The sequence below is a fragment of the Aethalodelphis obliquidens genome, unplaced genomic scaffold (assembly GCF_003676395.1).
Source record: "Aethalodelphis obliquidens isolate GAN/ISIS:26980383/991018 unplaced genomic scaffold, ASM367639v1 scaffold10, whole genome shotgun sequence".
Classification (NCBI taxonomy): Eukaryota; Metazoa; Chordata; class Mammalia; order Artiodactyla; family Delphinidae; genus Aethalodelphis; species Aethalodelphis obliquidens.
Window position 1 is genome coordinate 3,684,528 of NW_020837954.1, and position 20,964 is coordinate 3,705,491.

Sequence of the window (20,964 nt, forward strand, 5' to 3'; positions counted from 1 at the left end):
CAAAATTATGTTTCCATTTTCATTAATCTCGAGGTATTTTCTGATATCCTCTGATTTCTTCAGTGATCCATTGAGGTTTTAGTAACATGCTGTTTAATCGCCACATGTTTGTTCTTTTCCCATTTTTCTTTCTGTAATTGATTTCTAGTTTCATACCATTGTTGCTGGAAAAAATGCTTGATATAATTTCTGTCTTCTTAAATTTGTTGAGTCATCTTTTGTGGCCTAGATGTGATCTATCCTGGAGAATGTTCCATGTGTACATGAAAAGAATGTGTATTCTGCTGTTTTGGGATGTAGTGTCCTATAGATATGTGTTAAGTCCAGCGGTCTGTTGTGTCATTTAAGACCACAGTTGCCTTATTGATTTTCTGTCTGAATGATCTATTGATGTAAGTCGGGTGTTAAAATTTCCTAACATTATTTTATTATTGTCAGTGTCTCCCTTTATGTCTGTTAGTATTTGCTTTATATATTTAGGTGTTCCCATATTGGGTGCACCTATTTTAATGAGTGTAGTACACTCTTGTGTTGATCCCTTTTTCATTATATAATGCCCTTCTTCGTCTTTTGTTATAGCCTTTGCATTAAAGTCTACTTTGCCAGATATGAATATTACTACCTCCACTTTCTTGTAGTTTCGTTTGTATGAAATATGTTTTTCCATCCCCTCACTTTCAGTCTCTTGTGTCTTTCTGAAGTGAGTCTCTGTAGGCAACATGTAGAAGGGTCTTTTTCTTTTTCTTTTTATCCAGTCTGCCACCCTATGTCATTTTTTTTTGCGGTGTGCGGGCCTCTCACTGTTGTGGCCTCTCCCGTTATGGAGCACAGGCTCCGGATGCGCAGGCTCAGTGGCCATGACTCATGGGCTCAGCCGCTCCACGGCATGTGGGACCCTCCTGGACCGGGGCACGAACCGGTGTCCCCTGCATCGGCAGGCGGACTCTCAACCACTGCGCCACCAGGGAAGCCCCACCCTATGTCTTTTGATTGAAGCATTTCATCCATTGATGTTTAAAGTAATTATTGACAGCTACACACTTATTGCTTATTATTACTTGTTTTCCAGTTGTTTTTGTAGTTCTTCTCTGTTCATTTATTCTTCTCTTTGTTTCTTCCCTTGTGGTTTGATGATTTTCTTTAGTAGTATGCTAATGTTCCTTTCTTCTTAGTTTTTGTATATCTATTATAGGTTTTTGATTTGGCATTACTATGAGATTCATATATGTTGACCTATAACTATGTCTACTTGTTTTAAACTGGTAGACATTTAAGTTCAAACACATTCTAAAAGATCTATGTTTTTAGTTCCCTTCCCCCACATTTTGTGTTTTCAAAGTCAGATTGTACACCTTCATGTTTATTCCCTAATTTTTATTGTAGTTATAGTTGTTTTTACAGTTTTTTGCTTTTGATATTTGTTCCAGAATATTTAAATGACTGATCCTCACTCCTTACTATATATTTGCCTTTCCTAGTGGGATTTTCCCTTTTCTATATATTCTTCTTTAACATTTAGTGAAGATCCTTTAACATTTCTTTTATAGCAGGTTTAGTATTGATGCCTCTTATTTTCAGCTTGTTTGAGAAGTTCTTTATCACTACCTTTGTTCTAAAGGATAACCTTTCTGGGTAGAGTGTCCCAGGTTACAGGCTTTTCACTTTCAGCACTTTGAATATATCATGCCACTCCCTTCTGACCTGCAAAGTTTCTCACCTGATAGACTTATGGGGATACCCTTGTATATGACTAAAGTTGTTCTTTTTTTCTTTCTCTTGCTGCCTTTAGAATTGTCTTTAACTTTTGTAATTTTGATTATGATATGTCTTTCCATTTAATTTAATTTTTTTAATACAGCAGATTCTTATTAGTTATCTATTTTATACATATTAGGGTATATATGTCAATCCCAATCTCCCAATTCATCCCACCACCACCACCCACCTCCTGCTTTCCCCCCTTTGTGTCCATATGTTTGTTCTCTACATCTGTGTCTCTATTTCTGCCTTGCAAACCAGTTCATCTGTACCATATTTATAGATTCCACATATATGCGTTAATATACGATATTTGTTTTCTCTTTCTGACTTCACTCTGTATGACAGTCTCCAGGTCCATCCACGTCTCTACAAATGACCCAATTTCATTCCTTTTTATGGCTGAGTAATATTCCATTGTATATATGTACCACAAATTCTTTATCCATTCGTCTGTCGATGGGCATTTAGGTTGCTTCCATGACCTGGATATTGTAGAGTGCTGAAATGAACATTGGAGTGCATGTGTCTTTTTGAATTATGGTTTTCTCTGGATATATGCCCAGTAGTCAGATTGCTGGGTCATATGGTAACTCTATTTTTAGTTTTTTAAGGAACCTCCATACTGTTCTCCATAGTGGCTGTATCACCTTATAATCCCACTAACAGTGCAAGAGGGTTCCCTTCTCTCCACACCCTCTTGAACATTTGTTGTTTGTAGAATTTCTGATGATGCCCATTCTAACCAGTGTGAGGTGATACCTCATTGTAGTTTTATATGCATTTCTCTAATAATTAGTGATGTTGAGCAGCCTTTAATGTGCCTCTTGGCCATCCGTATGTCTTCTTTGGAGAAATGTCTATTTAGATCTTCTGCCCATTTTTTGAATGGGTTGTTTGTTTTTTTAATATTGAGCTGTATTAGCTGTTTATATATTTTAGAGATCAATCCTTTGTCCATTGATTCGTTTGCAAATATTTTCTCCCATTCTGAGGGTTGTCTTTTCGTCTTGTTTATGGTTTCCTTTGCTGTGCAAAAGCTTTGAAGTTTAATTAGGTCCCATTTGTTTATTTTTGTTTTTATTTCTATTATTCTAGGAGGTGGATCAAAAAAGACCTTGCTGTGATTTATGTTAAAGAGTGTTCTTCCTATGTTTTCCTCTAAGTGTATAATAGTGTCCGGTCTTACATTTAGGTCTCAAATCCATTTTGAGTTTATTTTTGTGTATGGTGTTATGGAGTGTTCTAATTTCATTCTTTTACATGTAGCTGTCCAGTTTTCCCAGCACCACTTATTGAAGAGACTGTCTTTTCTCCGTTGTATATGCTTGCCTCCTTTGTCATAGATTAGTTGACCATAGGTGCGTGGGTTTAGCTCTGGGCTTTCTATCCTGTTCCATTGAGCTATATTTCTGTTTTTGTGTCAGTAACATATTGACATGATTACTGTAGCTTTGTAGTATAGTCTGAAGTCAGGGAGCCTGATTCCTCCAGCTCCGTTTTTCTTTCTCAGAATTGCTTTGACTATTCGGAGTCTTTTGTGTCTCCATACAGATTTTCAATTTTTTTTTTCTATTTCTGTAAAAAATGCCATTGGTAATTTGATAGGGATTGCACTGAATCTGTAAATTGCTTTGGGTAGTATAGTCATTTTCACAATATTGCTTCTTCCAATCCAAGAACATGGTATATCTCTCCATCTGTTTGTGTCATCTTTGATTTCTTTCATCAGTGTCTTATAGTTTACTGAGTACAGGTCGTTTGCCTCCTTAGATGGGTTTATTCCTAGGTATTTTTTTTCTTCTGTTGCAGTGGTGAATGGGATTGTTTCCTTAATTTCTCTTTCTGATCTTCTGTTGTTAGTGTATAGGAATTCAAGAGATTTCTGTGCATTAATTTTGTATCCTGCAACTTTATCAGATTCACTGATTAGCTCTAGTAGTTTTCTGGTGGCATCTTTAGGATTTTCTAAGTATAGTATTATGACATTTGCAAACGGTGACAGCTTTACTTCTTCTTTTCCAATTTGGACTCCTTTTATTTCTTTTTTTTCTCTGATTGCTGTGGCTAAGACTTCCAAAACTGTTGAATAATAGTGGCGAGATTGGACAACCTTGTCTTGTTCCTGATCTTAGAGGAAATGCTTTCAGTTTTTCAACATTGAGAATCATGTTTGCTGTGGGTTTGTCATATATGACCTTTATTATGTTGAGGTAGGTTGCCTCTAGGCCCACTTTCTGGAGACTTTTTATCATAAATGAGTGTTGAATTTTGTCAAAAGCTTTTTTGCATCTATTGAGACGATCATATGGTTTTTCTTCTTCAATTTGTTAATATGGTGTTTCATATTGATTGATTTGTGTATACTGAAGAATCCTTGCATCCCTGGGATAAATCCCACTTGATCATGGTGTATGAATCTTTTAATGTGTTGTTGGATTCTTTTTGCTAGTATTTTGTTGAAGATTTTTGCATCTATATTCATCAGTGATATTGGTCTGTAATTTTCTTTTTTTGTAGTATCTTTGTCTTGTTTTGGTATCAGGGTGATGGTGGCCTTGTAGAATGAGCGTTCCTTCCTCTGCAATTTTTTGGAAGAGTTTGAGAAGGATCGGTGTTAGCTGTTTTCTAAATGTTTGATATAATTCCCCTGTGAAGTCATCTGGTCCTGGACTTTTGTTTGTTGGAAGATTTTTAATTACAGTTTCCATTTCATTACTTGTGATTGGTCTGTTCATACTTTCTATTTCCTCCCGGTTCAGTCATTGAAGGTTATACCTTTCTAAGAATTTGTCCATTTTTTCCAGGTTGTCCATTTTATTGGCATAGAGTTGTTTGCAGTAGTCTCTTATGATTCTTTGTATTTCTGTGGTGTCTGTTGTAACTTCTTTTTCATTTCTAATTTTATTGATTTTAGTCCTCTCCCTCTTTTTCTTGATGGTATCAATTTTGTTTGTCTTCTCAAAGAACCAGCTTTTAGTTTTATTGATCTTTGCTATTGTTTTCTTTGTTTGTATTTCATTTATTTCTGCTTTGATCTTTATGTTTTCTTTCCTTCTACTAAGTTTGGGTTTTGTTAGTTCTTCTTTCTCTAGTTCTGTCAGGTGTAAGGTAGATTGTTTTTTTGAGATTTTTCTTGTTTCTTGAGGTAGGATTGTATTGCTACAAACTTCCCTCTTAGACTGGTTTTGCTGCATCCCATAGGTTTTGGGTCATCGTGTTTTCATTGTCATTTGTCTCTAGGTATTTTTTGATTTCCCCTTTGATTTCTTCAGTGACTTCTTGGTTATTTAGTAACGTATTGTTTAACCTCCATGTGTTTGTGTTTTTTACTTTTTTTCCCTGTAATTGATTTCTAATCTCATAGCATTGTGGTCAGAAAAGATGCTTGATATGATTTCAATTTCCTTAAATTTACCGAGGCTTGATTTGTGAGCCAAGTTGTGATCTATCCTGGAGAATATTCCATGTGCACTTGAGAAGAAAGTGTAATCTTCTGTTTTCAGATGGAATGTCTTATAAATATCAAGTAAAACTATCTGGTCTATTGTATCATTTAAAGTTTGTGTGTCCTTATTTATTTTCATTTTGTATGATCTGCCCATTGATGAAAGTGGGTTGTTAAAGTCCCCTAGTATTATTCTGTTACTGTTTATTTCCCCTTTTATGGCTGTTAGCATTTGCTTTATTTATTGAGGTGCTCCTGTGTTGGGTGCATAAATATTTACGATTGTTATATCTTCTTCTTGGATTGATCCCTTGATCATTGTGTAGTGTCCTTCCTTGTCTTTTGTAACATTCTTTATTTTAAAGTCTCTTTTATCTGATACATGAGTATTGCCTCTCCAGCTTTCTTTTGATTTACATTTACATGGAATATCTTTTTCCATCTCCTCACTTTCAGTCTGTATGTTTCCTTAGGTCTGAAGTGGATCTCTTGTAGACAGCATATATATGGGTTTTGTTTTTGTATACATTCAGCGAGCCTGTGTCTTTTGGTTGGAGCATTTAATCAGTTCACACATAAGGTAATTTTTGATATGTATGTTCCTATTACCATATTCTTAATTGTTTGGGGATTGCTTTTGTAGGTCCTTTTCTTCTGTTGTGTTTCCCACTTAGAGAAGTTCCTTTAGAATTTGTTGTAGAGCTGGTTTGGTGGTGCTGAATTCTCTTAGCTTTTGCTTGTCTGTAAAGCTTTTGGTTTCTTCATCGAATATGAATGAGATCCTTGATGGGTAGAGTAATCTTCATTGTAGGTTCTTCCCTTTCATCGTTTTAAATATACCGTGCCACTCCCTTCTGGGTTGTAGAGTTTCTGCTGAGAAATTAGCTGTTAACCTTATGGGAGTTCCCTTGTATGTTATTTTTCATTTTTCTCTTTTTGTTTTTAACAATTTTTCTTTTTTTTTTTTTAACTTTTTTTTTTTTTTTGGTACGCGGGCCTCTCACTGTTGTGGCCTCTCCCATTGCGGAGCACAGGCTCTGGACATGCAGGCTCAGCGGCCATGGCTCACGGGCCCAGCCGCTCTGCGGCATGTGGGATCTTCCCGGACCGGGGCACGAACCCGTGTCCCCTGCATCGGCAGGCGGACTCTCAACCACTGCGCCACCAGGGAAGTCCCTAACAATTTTTCTTTAATTGTTGTCAATTTGATTACTATGTGTCTCAATGTGTTTCTTGTTGTGTTTATCCTACCTGGGAGTCTCTTAGCTTTCTGGACTTGGGTGACTATTTTCTTTCCCATGTTAGGCAAGTTTTCCACCATAGTCTCTTCAGATATTTTCTTGGGTCCTTTCTGTCTCTCTTCTCCTTCTGGGACCCCTATAATGTGAATGTTGGTGCATTTAATGGGTCTCAGATAGTTCTTAGGTTGTCTTCATTTCTTTTCATTCTTTTTTCTTCATTCTGTTCTGGGGCAGTGAATTCCACCATTCTGTCTTCCAGGTCTCTTATCTGTTTTTCTGCCTCAGTTATTCTCCTACTGATTCCTTCTAGTGTATTTTTCATTTCAGTTATTGTATTGTTCATCTTTGTTTGTTTGTTCTTTAGTTCCTCTAGATGTTTGTTCTTTAATTCTTCTAAGTCTTCATTGAACATTTCTTGCATCTTCTCAATCTTTGCTTCCATTCTTTTTCCAAGGTCCTGGATCATCTTCACCATAATTATTCTGAGTTCTTTTTCCTGAAGGTTTCCTGTCTCCACTTCATTTAGTTGTTTTTCTGGGGTTTTATCTTGTTTCTTCATCTGGTACATAGCCCTCTGCCTTTTCATCTTGTCTATCTGTGAATGTGGTTTTTGTTCCACAGGCTGCAGGACTGTAGTTCTTCTTGCTTTTTCTGTCTGTCCTCTGGTGCATGAGGATATCTAAGAGACTTGTGCAAGCTTCCTGATGGGAGGGGCTGGTGGTGGGTAGAGCTGGGTGTTGCTCTGGTGGGCAGAGCTCAGTAAAACTTTGATCTGCTTGTCTGCTGATGGGTGGGGCTGGGTTCCCTCTCTGTTGGTTGTTTGGCCTGAGGCGACCCAGCACTGGAGGCTACAGGCTCTTTGGTGGGGCTAATGTTGGACTCCAGGAGAGCTCATGCCAAGGAGTACTTCCCATAACTTCTGCTGCCATTGTCCTTGTCCCCATGGTGAGCCACAGCCACCCCCCGCCTCTGCAGGCAACCCTCCCACACCAGCAGGTAGGTCTGGTTCCGTCTCCTAGGGCATCACTGCTCCTTCCCTCTTGGTCCTGATGTGCACACTACTTTGTGTGTGCCCTCCGATAGTGGAGTCTCTGTTTTTTCCAGTCCTGCCAATGTCCTGCCATCAAATCCCGCTAGGCTTCAAAGTCTGATTCTCTGGGAATTCCCCCTCCCATTGCTAGAGCCCCCCCGCCCCCAGGTTGGGAAGCCTGATGTGAGGCTCAGAAGCTTCAGTCCAGTGGATGGACTTCTGTTGTACAATTGTTCTCCAGTTTTTGAGTCACCCACCCAGTGGTTATGGGATTTGATTTTATTGTGATTGTGCCCCTCCTACCATCTCATGGTGGCTTATCCTTTGTATTTGGATGTGGGGCATGTTTTTTAGTGAGTTCCAATGTCTTACTGTTGATGATTGTTCAGCAGTTAGTTTTGATTCCGGTGCTCTCACAAGAGGAAGTGAGAGCATGTCCTTCTACTCTGTCATCTTGAACCAATCTCCTATGATATGTCTGATGTGATTCTCTTTGTGTTTGTCTTGTTTGGTACCCTCTCCACTTCGTGTATGGTACCCTCTGTGATTCTTGTACCCAGAGATCTGTTTCCTTCCTCAAAGTTTTCAGCCATAATTTCCTCAAATTTATTTCAATCACCTCTTTCCTTCTCTCTTCTTCTTCTGGACCCTCTATAATGTGAATGTTGGCACATTTAATGGTGTCACAGAGATCTAGATTGTTTTTCATTTTTTAAAATTTGTTTTTCTTTTGCTGTCCTGGTTTGGTAATTTCCATTATTCTCTCTTCCAGATCACTTAAGCCTTCTTCTGTATCACTTCGTCTGCTATTCATTCCTTCTATTGTGTTTTTTATTTCAGCTATTAAATTCTTCATTTCCAATTGGGTCTTTTTTATATTTTCTAGTTCCTTGTTAAAATTATCACTGTGTAGGTCTATTCTTTTCCCTAATTCAGTTAACATTTTTATTGCCAATGACTTGAATTCTCTCTCTGTTAAACTGTTTATTTCTATTTCATTATTTATTTTTCAGAGATTTTCTCTTGCTCTTTCAATTGAGAGCAGTTCCTCTGCCTTTATGTATTTAGGTGATACAGTGAGTTTTTGTTGTATTGAACTGGTGTTCTTATGTAGGAGCATTCCTATGCAGACTGTGTGTACCCGGTACCATTGGTGAGATAGCTGGATTTGACATGGATGCAAATCACTTCTTTCCTCAGCGTTTGCTGGTGGCTATCCTCCTGGTAGTTGATGGGTCTGGAGATGGAGTGCCTAGAGCTGGAGCTTGTTGTGAGGTGGGACTTCTCCACTCAGTGGCTGTCATTGCCCTATTGGGGGTGGGGTCTGATCCTAAGTTTCTAGTGTAGAAGCCCTGAGGATCAGGCTTGAGTTGGCACTGTTCCCTTTAAGTGTGTCTTTTCCCCTCTTCCTATACCAGGAAACCATTGCCCCAGAAGGGGGAGTGCTGAAATAAGTGGGGCCCATGTGGACTTTCTGCTCTCATTAGCTGAAAACGGAGGTCTGAACTATCTCCAGTGCCGTGCCTGTGCAGATGCCCACATTTATTACTCTTGCTCCGCTCAGGTGCAACCTTGGTTACAAGTCCTCTTTGTCACTGCCCACAGCCTCCTCTGACCCTGTCCTGTTGTGGAGCCACAGCACAGAGCTGGCAGGGCCCACATGGACTCTAAGAATGTATTCAGAGGTGAGGTGTGGTGGAGCAGCCGCTGCCAGAGATCTGGGCTGCCTCTGATGTGCTGCTTGAATAAGTGTCAGCAATGGCTGCTGCCACCCCACCCAGGCTCTGCCTTAAACCTGGGCTGCCTCTGTGTCCCGTGGTGGAGTCTTCTTTCTGATCATGGCTGCCCCAGATGCAGTGCTATGCTGACGTGGAGTGAGCAGGGCTAGAGCATTTGCTTGGCTTGTGCTGGGGCCTGCAGTGAGGTTAAAGGAAACCTGGCAGCTAGCTGCTAGAGCAGACCTCTCTCCTCCCTTCCTTGGGGGCAAGCCAGAGTGTGTGCTGCTCATGAATGTAGTCCAGGATTCCCACCACCCTCCTGTTATTCCCAGGTGTCCTCCAACCAGCCAAGGGGACTTGTCTCTTCTGTGAAGGACCCCAGGAATATGGCATCCAGTCTGTGGTTCTCACGGCTCACTCCTCAGGGCTGGGGTCCACCTGTGTATTCTTCCTTTTCTTGAGTCTCGTTCCAGGGGCACAGGTTCCAGTCGAGTGCTTTTCTTCCCCTCCTGACTGATTATGTGTGTGTCTTTCTTATAGCCTTGGTTGAACTGGAGTCCTTCTGCCAGTTTCCAGTTAGTTTTCAGTGAGAATTGTTCCACATGTGGATGTATTTTTGATGTGTTCATTTGGGGGAGGGGGTAGATGGACTCTGTGTCCTCTTACTCCACCATCTTGATTGATCTTCTGTTCTTTTTATTTTTGATAGCCCTCATGTGTGCATATATGCATGTGTACACTTGTACTTATGTGTTTGTTTGTGGTTTACTATAGTGGTAACCAGGAAGACCCTGAAGGGAAAAGGTGAAGAGCCTATATTCTTATGTTCAAAATAAGTCAAGAAAGCTAGTGAGATTGTGCTATTCTACAGCTGATGTGAACGGAATTCCAAGGGCTGGAATGGTGGTGGAAACTACCAAGTGGAGAAGGCTGAGTCTGTGGGAGCGTCTGCAAAGAAAGTAGGATATGAAGAACATGGGGAGCTAGTAGAGACCTATGGAAAGGTCTAAGAGCTGAGCTTTATAGATACTCAAATAGGTCCCCAAACCCAGGCTGTACTGGCATTTTAGAAGATTCATTCTTGGCCCTTTGATTGTACTGTTTATACTCCTTTCCACATTAAATCTATTCTCATTCCCCAGTTAGTACTTTAAAGCAGATGATTCTTAAGTCTTTATCTGTACACATAGTTTCTCCTGAATTCCAATCTAGTATTTTCAAATACCTGCTGAGCAGTTCTTCTTTCAGTATCTCTCTATGTTTTCTTGCTCCCAACCTGAGAGCTTAAACTGCATTCACAGCTATCCATATATATTTGGAAAATTGGCAGGTCATGCCCACTAGGGATATCTGTGAATGATAAAATAAAGCAACTTTTGGTCTTTCCTAAAGACACACATAACAGAAAGTCAAACTCCACCAGGTTGGTTAAAAAAACAAGACGATAAAGACCTCTACAGCCTAGGTAGTAAGCCACACTAATACAGATCAGAAGGGCAGCCTGCAAAAAATGGAGCCATCCACTACACCCAGCACAGGAGAGGAAGGGAAGGGAATCTTGAGATTTTCTGATAGAGGAAAGGAAGATTTGTTTTTTTAATTCAGTGGTGTGTGTAGGTGTGGAGGCAAGTGTTTTTCTCTAAAGCAGTACCTGTATTTTTACTTTGTTTCTGTGACCCTGTTTTACTTACAAATTTGTGTCCTTTGGAGAAACATGAACTACTTTTAGATGGACACAGTTTCAAAGATACTGAACTCTCCCTCATTTGCTTCACTTTCGTCTTTCCCATTTAGATTTACTGATGCCCTTCAATTCTGTGGAAGTTACAGTTACGATGTTACTTTTATTTCCATTGAACAGAGCTTGGAATCGCATCAAACTGTCGAACTCATAATCTAGAGTTCCAAACCTGACTTTTCTTGCAGCCAAGATGAAGTCCAGTGATCCACGTGTATGCCCTAGGTGCCAAACCGAGTAGGTTTTCCCTCAGATCTGATTGGCGATCTAATCCTGGATTAGAAGGAGGGTACAGCAAAGCCATCAGGGATCCCTTGAGCTGAAGTCACCTATCGGAGGAATCCCACATCTTCTAGGAACAGGCTTGCTTTAGTATCCCTGCCAGACTCTGGTTGATTGGGAGCAGCCCTTGGGAGAAATGGACTCAGCACAAACACAGATGAATTTCAGTACAGAAGCTGGAGCCTTTGGTCAGTTATACTCCCTGTAGTTGGTCTTTGAGGTACATTCTCATGGCCTGCAGCTACCACTGCTTTTCTCTGCTCAGTCAAATCTTACGCAATATTTTTCTTAGATACATTTGATGAGAACAGAGCCTAGGACAAAATCGTGTTCCACTAAAAATGTCCTTCCAGATTGTTGTGAACAATATATTTTTAGTGCCATCATTCAAGCCATTAGCAAATTATAGTGGAATTGAATAATTTCTTTTTCTTGTCCATGAATATATCATCCAAGATTGTATCCAATGGATAATTTGTCTAAATTAGAATATGTGTCTAGAAATCACCTGGTACATAAATGGGCTAAATTTGTCAATAAAGAAATGAAATAAGATATGCATTATTTATGCTTAGAGAACCCATGTTAATTCCTACTGATCGTTTGTTTTCAGTTGTTCACAAACCATATTTTAATAATAATTTCTAAAACTTTCTATGGAATTAATTTCAAACTCTTCAATATATTATAGAATCCTTTGACTTTTAATTTAAAAAGGAATTATAATTTTTTTCCCTATCTAGTATTTTGGTTTAATCTTTCTGATTATTCACAATGCCTCAAGAAATAGTTCAGTGGTATAGAAATTTTATTTGAAAGTTCCTTTTATAACTTGGGATATAATTTATTTGGGACAAAGATGTAAAGTCATTTAGGAAAAGAATTGCTTTCTTACAATCTCACATTTCTTGGGCTTCAATTTCCTCTTACCAACATTATTTTTTCTATCCTTGACAGAGAAGATGGAAATAAAATAAAAGTTGAGTGGTATGGCTTTTTCTTTGTCATGTGTTATAAAAATGTTACTTTGAAAGAACACGTTCATTTTTTCTGAACATAACTTCAAAACCCTATTGTTTGTATCTTTAGCATTTTTGACAAGCCTCATTTCGTTCTGATTATTGACCTTTTAAAAATCATTCTTATACTTTTTAGCCACTCTTAAATACTTGTTATTTGTTATGCTCTATTCTTCTCTCTTTTGTGCATGTTCTCTTTTGTAGATGAATTCAGCTACCTTTTGTCCTTTTCACAGTCCAGTGATTATTGTGGCCATGAATTATGAAATATGATAATCAATTGTATGCTTCTAGATTATTATGGAAAAATAAGAGAGAGAGAGAGAGATTTTTGTCATCAAAATATATAATTTCAATTTATTTCTGAATGTCTATCTTCATCCTAATTTTCCTTCATTAAAAAATTGTATTCTCTATGGAAATAACCTTAGATTTCTTTTGCCGTATTAAAATGATCAGAAAGTTTTTGTATTTTTTCATATTTTATGTATTTTTTTAATAATGCAGATTTTGATTATAGCTCTAAGATTGAACTGGATATGGTTCATTACCCAACGAAATGAAATTATTAAATTACAGATGATGTGGAGACAATATTTATATGATAGTAATGAAATCGAAAAACTACATAGAATTCCATGTTGCTCAGGAAGGTCTGGAGGGAGAAAAAATGGAGGCACAATGAAGAGGATTTAGACATACATCTGCTATTTCCATTATATGGGTAAGAAGTCAAGGATAAGAAAGTTTAGACACTAATGTTCCATGAGAGTAGGGTAGCCTTTAAACTCTTCAGGAATTTGTTTCCTGGAAATTGCCAGCCAGCCTTGGGAACGTTTCTTAATTCCAAGTCATTTCCACATTTGTTCCTTTTTGTCTTCCCACAGTTCCCAAGGAGTTAGTCTACTTATTAATTTTTCTCTAGATATCACTATGTATGCTTTTACCAGCGTTCTTCCCATTGGAAGATAAGAGTTCTAGAATCAGGACTCTGGTAAAGTGAATGGCACTTATGTAAGTCATATAAACTTTCCAAATATTTTTCTGGACTTGGAGTATAAAATGTATTGGTAAGACTATTGTGATTTATAAATCACTTTAAACACACATAAGCTATTTGTATTGGATTATCCAGGGAGTATAGTCTCTACCTGAACCAAGTTGCTAGCATACAGAAATGCTGAAGAGGATTTTTAAACTTATAATAGTGGAAAACCAATGTGTTCAGAAAGCCTGAAACTTGTATTGGCTGAGGTAGTGATAAAGCATGTTATGAGAATGAAAAAATAAAGAGGGGGGGATGATTAAATAATTTACCTGCTGATTAGAGTAATTGATAGACATCGAAAATGATTAACCCAATGTTTAAAAAAAAAAAAAACTGTCGGTAGTTTGCCTTTTTTTCCCCTTTCTCTCTTTCTTTATCCTGCCTTGATCTTCCTTTGTAAACAGTGGTAGGTTGCTTAGCATAGAGAAAATGCCAACAAATGTCCACTGGGGATCATTGAGAAAGGATAAAATATATTTTATTTATATTATGACTTAAATAGCATAAGAATCTAAAGCTCCACAGGTGAATACACTGCACATGAAATGGCTGCATCCCTGAAATATTAGCTCTCATTAATTTCATTTGTAATAAAATAGTAGTCATTCAGTTATGTCCCATTGTCAAGTAGCACTTTTGGCATACCATTCTTTGGCCCAGAAGTTAAATTAATGTGTTACATGTAGATTGTGGAACTAAGTCAAAATTATTATTTAACACTTACTAAACACACTTAGTATAATATGTACTGCTTTTTACAGGATCATAAAAATGAAATCTTATCTACAGTTCAACAGAATTTCATGAGACAACCTACTCTTCTGCACTATGGGTAGACAAAAATCCAACTCCAAACACATTAAATCTACTTAGATTTTTTAAAAGCTCATTAATGTACTCTTAAACTAGTGTTGTATGAGAGTTAAAGTTCAGCATTAAAGAAAGTGCTCTGTTGTAAGTTTTATCCTTCTGAAGTTCATTAAATCTCCATAATGCATCTGTTGTTAAGTCCTCTACATCACGCAGAAATTAGTATAAAGAGTTTTAAATCATGCTCATCCTCTCAAAGTGGTTTAAAATATGCTTATGTACAGTTACTAAGTACAACCAAGTATTTTTATTGTAATTTGAAAAAATTCCCATTTTAAATCATCTAAAAACATTCTTGCTGAAAACAGAACTTACCGTGAGTTTGAAAATGTACTTTTGCTTTTCAAATTCTTAGTCCTATATTTTGATTTAGGTTTTTAATCAGATCTGTTTCAACAGATCAAAACTTACCCTAGCCCTGCTCAAGGTTATGCAGTTTAACAGAGGCCAGCATTTTGTACTCAGCAAGTTTTACAGGGCAGACGAAAATATGTTTGTAGATTAATGATGTAGTATTCTTGATGATTAAATTTTCAAATGAAGAGTTGCAGCATCAAGCAGTGGAAATAGCAGTGGAGCTGGAGTTAGGAGAACTGAATCCGAGCTCATTTATGGGTTGAGTAACCTTGGGAAGTCACTTGCTGTCTATGAAGCTGTTTTTCTCCTCAGTCTAGGGGATGATAAAATCCAACTCATAGCATCGTTGAGAGGCAACTTTGCAGAAGCACACAGTTCAGTGTCAGGTTTCTTCTAGTTAGTCAGTAAATATTTATTTTTTATTTTTTATAAGAAACAGGGAGGGTTTTATCCTCTAATAAGATGTATTCAAAGCCTTAATTATCACATAACTTTAATATTTAGCAATTTAACATTAAGAGGTCTAATTTTCTCATTAAATGACAATATGAATTTAGTTTTGCATAGACTACTGCATTTATTTGACACAATGATACTGATTTTATTGTATTTGGTGAGAAAAAATGTGTATGGCCACTTTATATATACACAGCCAGGTTTAGTACGTAAAATCTACAGGTTTATAGAAGCTCTAAAATTTTAGATGTTTATTGTTTCAGCTGAGAAAAAAAAAAGGTTAACTTGCATTTTTTTTTTCTTTTTAGCAAATCTAAGGCACTTCAGCAACTCTATAACTGTAAATACCTACCTTTGGGGTTGCTTGGGGAATTGGTAGCAATCACATGGAAAAATCTAGCTTGAAGTTACTTCCATGTTTCATTTCCCTAGCTGCTGGAAGAGGAATGCATTTGGGAAGCAGTGTATTTAAGCTCCAGAGATTAGGATGTGGGTATGAGCCAAGACATTGTTGGTCGCTGCTTGATGAGGTGACTTATTTGTGGAGTGGGACAAGCAACTGTGTTGGAAGCTAGGTGATCTCAGCCTGAGGCACTGTGCTATAATGGTAGACATGTGCAAGAAGATGAATGGGAAACCACGCTTAACAGAGTGAAGTGTTAAAGAGGGAACTCAAAGACCATGTCCATCAGGATTGACCTTCAGGTTGAAAGCAGGTACACTACAAGTGTACCTTGCTATTTGCCTTAGAGTGCACTACATGCTATTTGCCTTAGAGTGCTCCTTGGTCACACGGAAATGGGATTTTTTTCTGATTTGAACACTTCAATGTGAAATGTTAACAAAAACACCTAGCCTAGGGTTTAAAAATGTATTCAACACAGGAAGTCTTGAAAATATTTAATGCTTCAAATAATTTTCCCTAGCCTTTGAGATATCTTATACTAAAATGTCTTTCTGCTGAAGCAGTTTCTAAAATATCAGTTTCCACTTTTACTTTTTGCTCCCAGAACAACTATTCCTTTGAACCAAACATCTCCTTTATGTTATTTTTTCCTTTTTTATTTTTTATTTTTGGTGCTGAAATAACCCATCCTGAAGACATAAACAACTTGCCTTGATGGCTAGCCCAGACTCTGTCCTGCTGCAGATCTCTTCTAACACTTTCATTTCTTACCCCAAGGAGCAGTAAACATGAATCCTGACCCGCCAGGGCAGCCCCAGACCTGAGAAGAGATACACTGCAGCTAAACACTAGGTAGAAATAAAAACAGTGCCTCAATTCAATAATACTAAATGTGCTGGGAAGACGGTCTCTAAGAGAAAGGATAAATAACCTATATAATGAAGAATTAGTTAGCAGTGTTATGTAAATATTGTAGCAGCATCGATGAGGAGGTAAGCAGATGTATTTTAAGACACTATATTATACAATACACTGTGCACTGTTTCCTGGTGATAAGGTTTTTAAAGTATCTTTATAAGCTCTTCTTCTCTGTTGTGACAGGATTATTTTTGCACCTTTGGAAAGCAACTGAAAGAGGAAGCTTGGAAAAAATCCTGCCTAACAAAGCAGTCATACTCAGATAGCTTAAACTATAAGAAACAACTGATTTAAGATAAAAGAATAGATTAAGATATAGGATTAAAACATAAGTATAAATGATATTCTCATTTTTTCCAGTGCTGTATATTCTTGTCAGTGCAGTGAAATGTTAAAATGTTGAAGGATGAAATTGTTTTTGATTATTATTCCACTGAATTTTAAGTAGTCACTGAAGCAGATATTTCATGTAATAACATCCAGAAGCTATAATCCATGTACTGTAATGGGTAAACTTGGGTGAGTGGATAATGTAATGTACAAATTACCGAAAAGGAAATCACACTAATTTAAAGAAATGTTTTAGCTACTGGCATCAATAAATTGACCCCCCAGTACTCTTCAGAAAAAGTTGACTATACATATTCTTCTCCCTCCACCCCTGAAAACCTCAGTTTTATAATGACAAGATATTAAATAATTTCAAACTATCTAGATTTAAATTTTTTCTTCAGAGAATATTGATTCTTGATTTGACAATGGTGTGCAAATCACTGAAATTCACAAATTCTGTCTCATTTTAAATGGTTTAAGAAAAATTAAAATTTTGATTTAGTGAAACAGTAAAAAGGTACATGCTACAAAAAGCAGAGTAATGGAAATATCTTAGCTCGTCAAAAAATGAATAGTTTTTTATAGTTAACCCCTCTATATAACCAACTGTTGATGGTCTAGCTGTGTTTGTATCATTCTAGACTCTATACAGAGAACGTTTAATTGAAGGATGATTTCTTCCCTATATTCTTCCTGTTGCCATCAGTTGTTGTGTACTCAAGAAAGGCAAACACATTTTAATACTAGTTATATTTTAGTCAGGAGGCCACCAGAGCAGGGATATGTCTGGGAATAGAAGCCAGAAGCACAAATGCACTGAATGAAAGTAGATAAACACAGATACAAGGAAAATCTTTAGGTTGAAATCCGGTTAAAAATTAGAATAAGTCAAAATGTAGAAATACAGGCACAGGCTAGAATCTTGGAGTTTCATCCAGGTAACCAAAGACGTTGAACAGGGGGCAGATAAGAACCAAATGCATTTAGCAGTGGCAATCAGGTGTCTAGAAATGAATCAAACCTCTGGGGACCTAGGGGAACAAGGGCAAGGCAAGGGCTTACAGAAAAATATGCTTCCATATTGGAAAAATCCTTATTCAGATGATATTTATAATTCCAGACCCAAGAGCTGTTGAATTCAGTTTATCAATTGCTAAGATATGTCAAGTCAGTCTCCCGGTGTATGCTTCCTAGGTGATTGCAGTTGGTTTTCTCTCTTATTCCATTGTGACTAAAAGCACTGTAAAAGACTGTACACAATGAAAAGCATTAGCTTTCTAAAATCGACCATCTCCTCACACCATCAGGCTGTTTACCAGACCTGATTATAGTACAAATATGTGAATAGTTAATTCACTGCAGGAAAATTAGGAGGGAAAGAGATTGGTGGATATTTGTGAGGTGGACTAGAGGTGGTAGAGTTGGAACTGCGATGCCACTGAGCCACCTCAGTTTATGCTATTCCTGAGGTAGAATATGGAAATGGAACTGGGAACAAAATCTACAAGTTTGTTTTCCTGAGTTATGAATTAGGATTTTGGAGATGTTTATGAGGTCTGTTCTTAAAATCTTTGGAAATAACTGAATATAAGGTTAATTTTACTTTATAACTCCTCTTGTCATGTTCACTGGGATCTAATTGAACAGAGCAGACACTATCAGAAGAAGCCTGTTACAATTGACATTTTTATTAAAGAAAAACTCCAGGGAAGTCAATATGAAAATGGCTACTCTAGGGACTTCCCTTGTAGTCCAGTGGCTAAGACTCTGTGCTTCCAATGCAGGGGGCCCAGGTTCAATCTCTGGTCAGGGAACTAGATCCCACATGCTGCAACTAAAGATCATGTGTGCCTCTATTTACAATAGCCAGGACATGGAAGCAACCTAAATGTACATCGACAGATGAATGGATAAAGAAGATGTGGCACATATGTACAATGGAATATTACTCAGCCATAAAAAGAAACAAAATTGAGTTATTTATAGTGAGGTGGATGGACCTAGAGTCTGTTGTACAGAGTGAAGTCAGAAAGAGAAAAATACCGTGTGCTAACACATATATATGGAATTAAAAAAAAATTGTTCTGTGGAACCTAGGGGCAGGACAGGAATAAAGACACAGATGTAGAGAATGGACTTGAGGACACAGGGAGGGGGAAGGGTAAGCTGGGACGAAGTGAGAGAGTGGCATGGACATATATACACTACCAAATGTAAAATAGCTAGTGGGAAGCAGCCGCATAGCACAGGGAGATCAGCTTGGTGCTTTGTGACCACCTAGAGGGGTGGGATAGGGAGGGTGGGAGGGAGACGCAAGAGAGAGGAGATATGGGGATATATGTATACGTATAGCTGATTCACTTTGTTATACAGCAGAAACTAGCACACCATTGTAAAGCAATTATACTACAATAAAGATGTTAATTAAAAAAAAAAAGAAAGAAAAATCCTGCATTTCACACCAAAGATCCTGCAGGAGGCAAAGAAGATCCCGCGTGCTGCAGCTAATACCCGGCACAGGCAAATAAATAAATAAATAAATATATTTTTGTAAAAAAAGAAAATGTCTACTCTAAAGAAGATGAAGGTTTTGTTAAAATCTAAATATTTACTATAATGTTGAGTTTTGAATTGCTACATAAGGCAAGGAATGTTAATTAATTTGAGCCAACTGCTGCATCTTTAAGATATCCAGTTGTGGAAAGAAAGGTTTTAAAAACCTGAATTATCCATGGAATGGATGGTAACTATTTAGCATTTCATTTCAAGTTTCATCTCAGAAATAAGATGAAACCATTTTCTTTTATGTTATTTACATGAACAACATTTTTAATACACTTTACTCTTAATACTTTGATCTAGCCCATGGTCGATTGCCTTATAAACCAATTAGTCAAAGCTCTACAGAATGATTATAGCCTCAAAAGGAAAAAAATATTAAAAAAATTTAAACAGACAAATGCCGAATGAACCTCACCTTGTCAGGAGAAAGTATAGTTAATAAGCAAAGACAATGTCTGCCACATTTAGCTTTCAAGAAACTAGTTCCTGAAGTACTTAGTGTCACTGATTTGCTGAACTACTCTACATCTTTATTATCAGATTCCAGATTATCCTTAGAAATAACTTCTTTCTGGATTTGCCAATTAAAATATAATTTTAGTCCTGGACTTCTGTTTTTAAAACAGCATTTTTTCTATTAAGTATATTAATCAACGTTAACCAAATTAAATATATTAATTGAACTGTTCTCTTCCCAGTTTCCCCCCCACTTCTTTTTTTCTTTCTCTGCTTTCCTTATCTGGGGACACATTAAGGCTGAGGACAAAGGAAGGAGAAAGAGGGAGACCTAATCTAGTATCTGGACTTACTCCTGTTCTTCCTAGCAAACAGTATAAATCTCCCAACTCCTTTTGCTTTCCTTAAATTATTTTGATTTGGAATTCTGTCATTTGAAATTTGAAGTGTCCCAACTAATATACTTTTTTTTGTGTGTGAACAGTTTTATTTACGACACTATTTACAGTCACCTTTCAGCACCTCAGTATTCTAAGATAGGATATAATGATTTACATAACTTCTCTCTATAACATCATAATTTGCTTCAAAAATCTTGATTCCAGAAGAAAATTCTTATTACTTAACATGAATCCCTATAATATTTATTGTAAAAATGCCAATTCTACTATTAATAATAGAGTAATAAAGTCAGTAATGTGTCTGTATAATAATATGCAGTGAATAACAGTTTATCTTGTCGTCAACTTAATATATTAAGTCCAAACATTCCCAAAACAACCAGGATTTTGAGAATTACAGAGTCTGGACATCAGTGCTTGCAATTACCCAGTTGTCCGCTAGAAAGCTGGTACAAACTGGCACTAACATTTTTAAGTGACTTTGGGAATCACTTTTACATGTAAAAAGTTCAATTAAAAAAAATCAAAGAAAAGTATATGGTATTCCAAGCATTGTTCCTTATAATATTTCAACGTTTTGCATTGATTAAAATACAATCTGAGACAGAGTAAAACTGTGTTCAACAATTACCAAAAATACATATAGTATACATACCTATGAAAAGACCTACCTCAATAAAACAAAATAACGTTTAATATTTCAAATATTCAGAAGCATATGAATGCATTAGAAAAGGTCTTTAAAAGCTACATAATAACCAGTAGTTAACTCAGGAGAGGGATCTAGGTTTGAGTAAGGTCAAAGGTGAATTTTTAATTTCTGTTGATTTCTTTTTTTCAAAGATCACATATATATATCTTTTTTCTAGACATTAAATATGGTCTATTTTTGCTTCTTTCCAATAGAACACAGTTGATCACAT

At 37.0% G+C, this 20,964-nt stretch overlaps 1 long non-coding RNA gene across 1 annotated transcript; it reads left to right on the forward strand.

Moving 5' to 3' along the window:
* The first annotated feature begins 1,617 nt into the window (after window positions 1-1,617).
* LOC113622995 (uncharacterized) lies at window positions 1,618-17,697 on the forward strand. Its single transcript, XR_003433731.1, has 3 exons — window positions 1,618-1,708; window positions 14,896-14,905; window positions 17,687-17,697. It is a non-coding gene; the product is annotated as an uncharacterized LOC113622995 (long non-coding RNA).
* The last annotated feature ends 3,267 nt before the right edge of the window (window positions 17,698-20,964 follow it).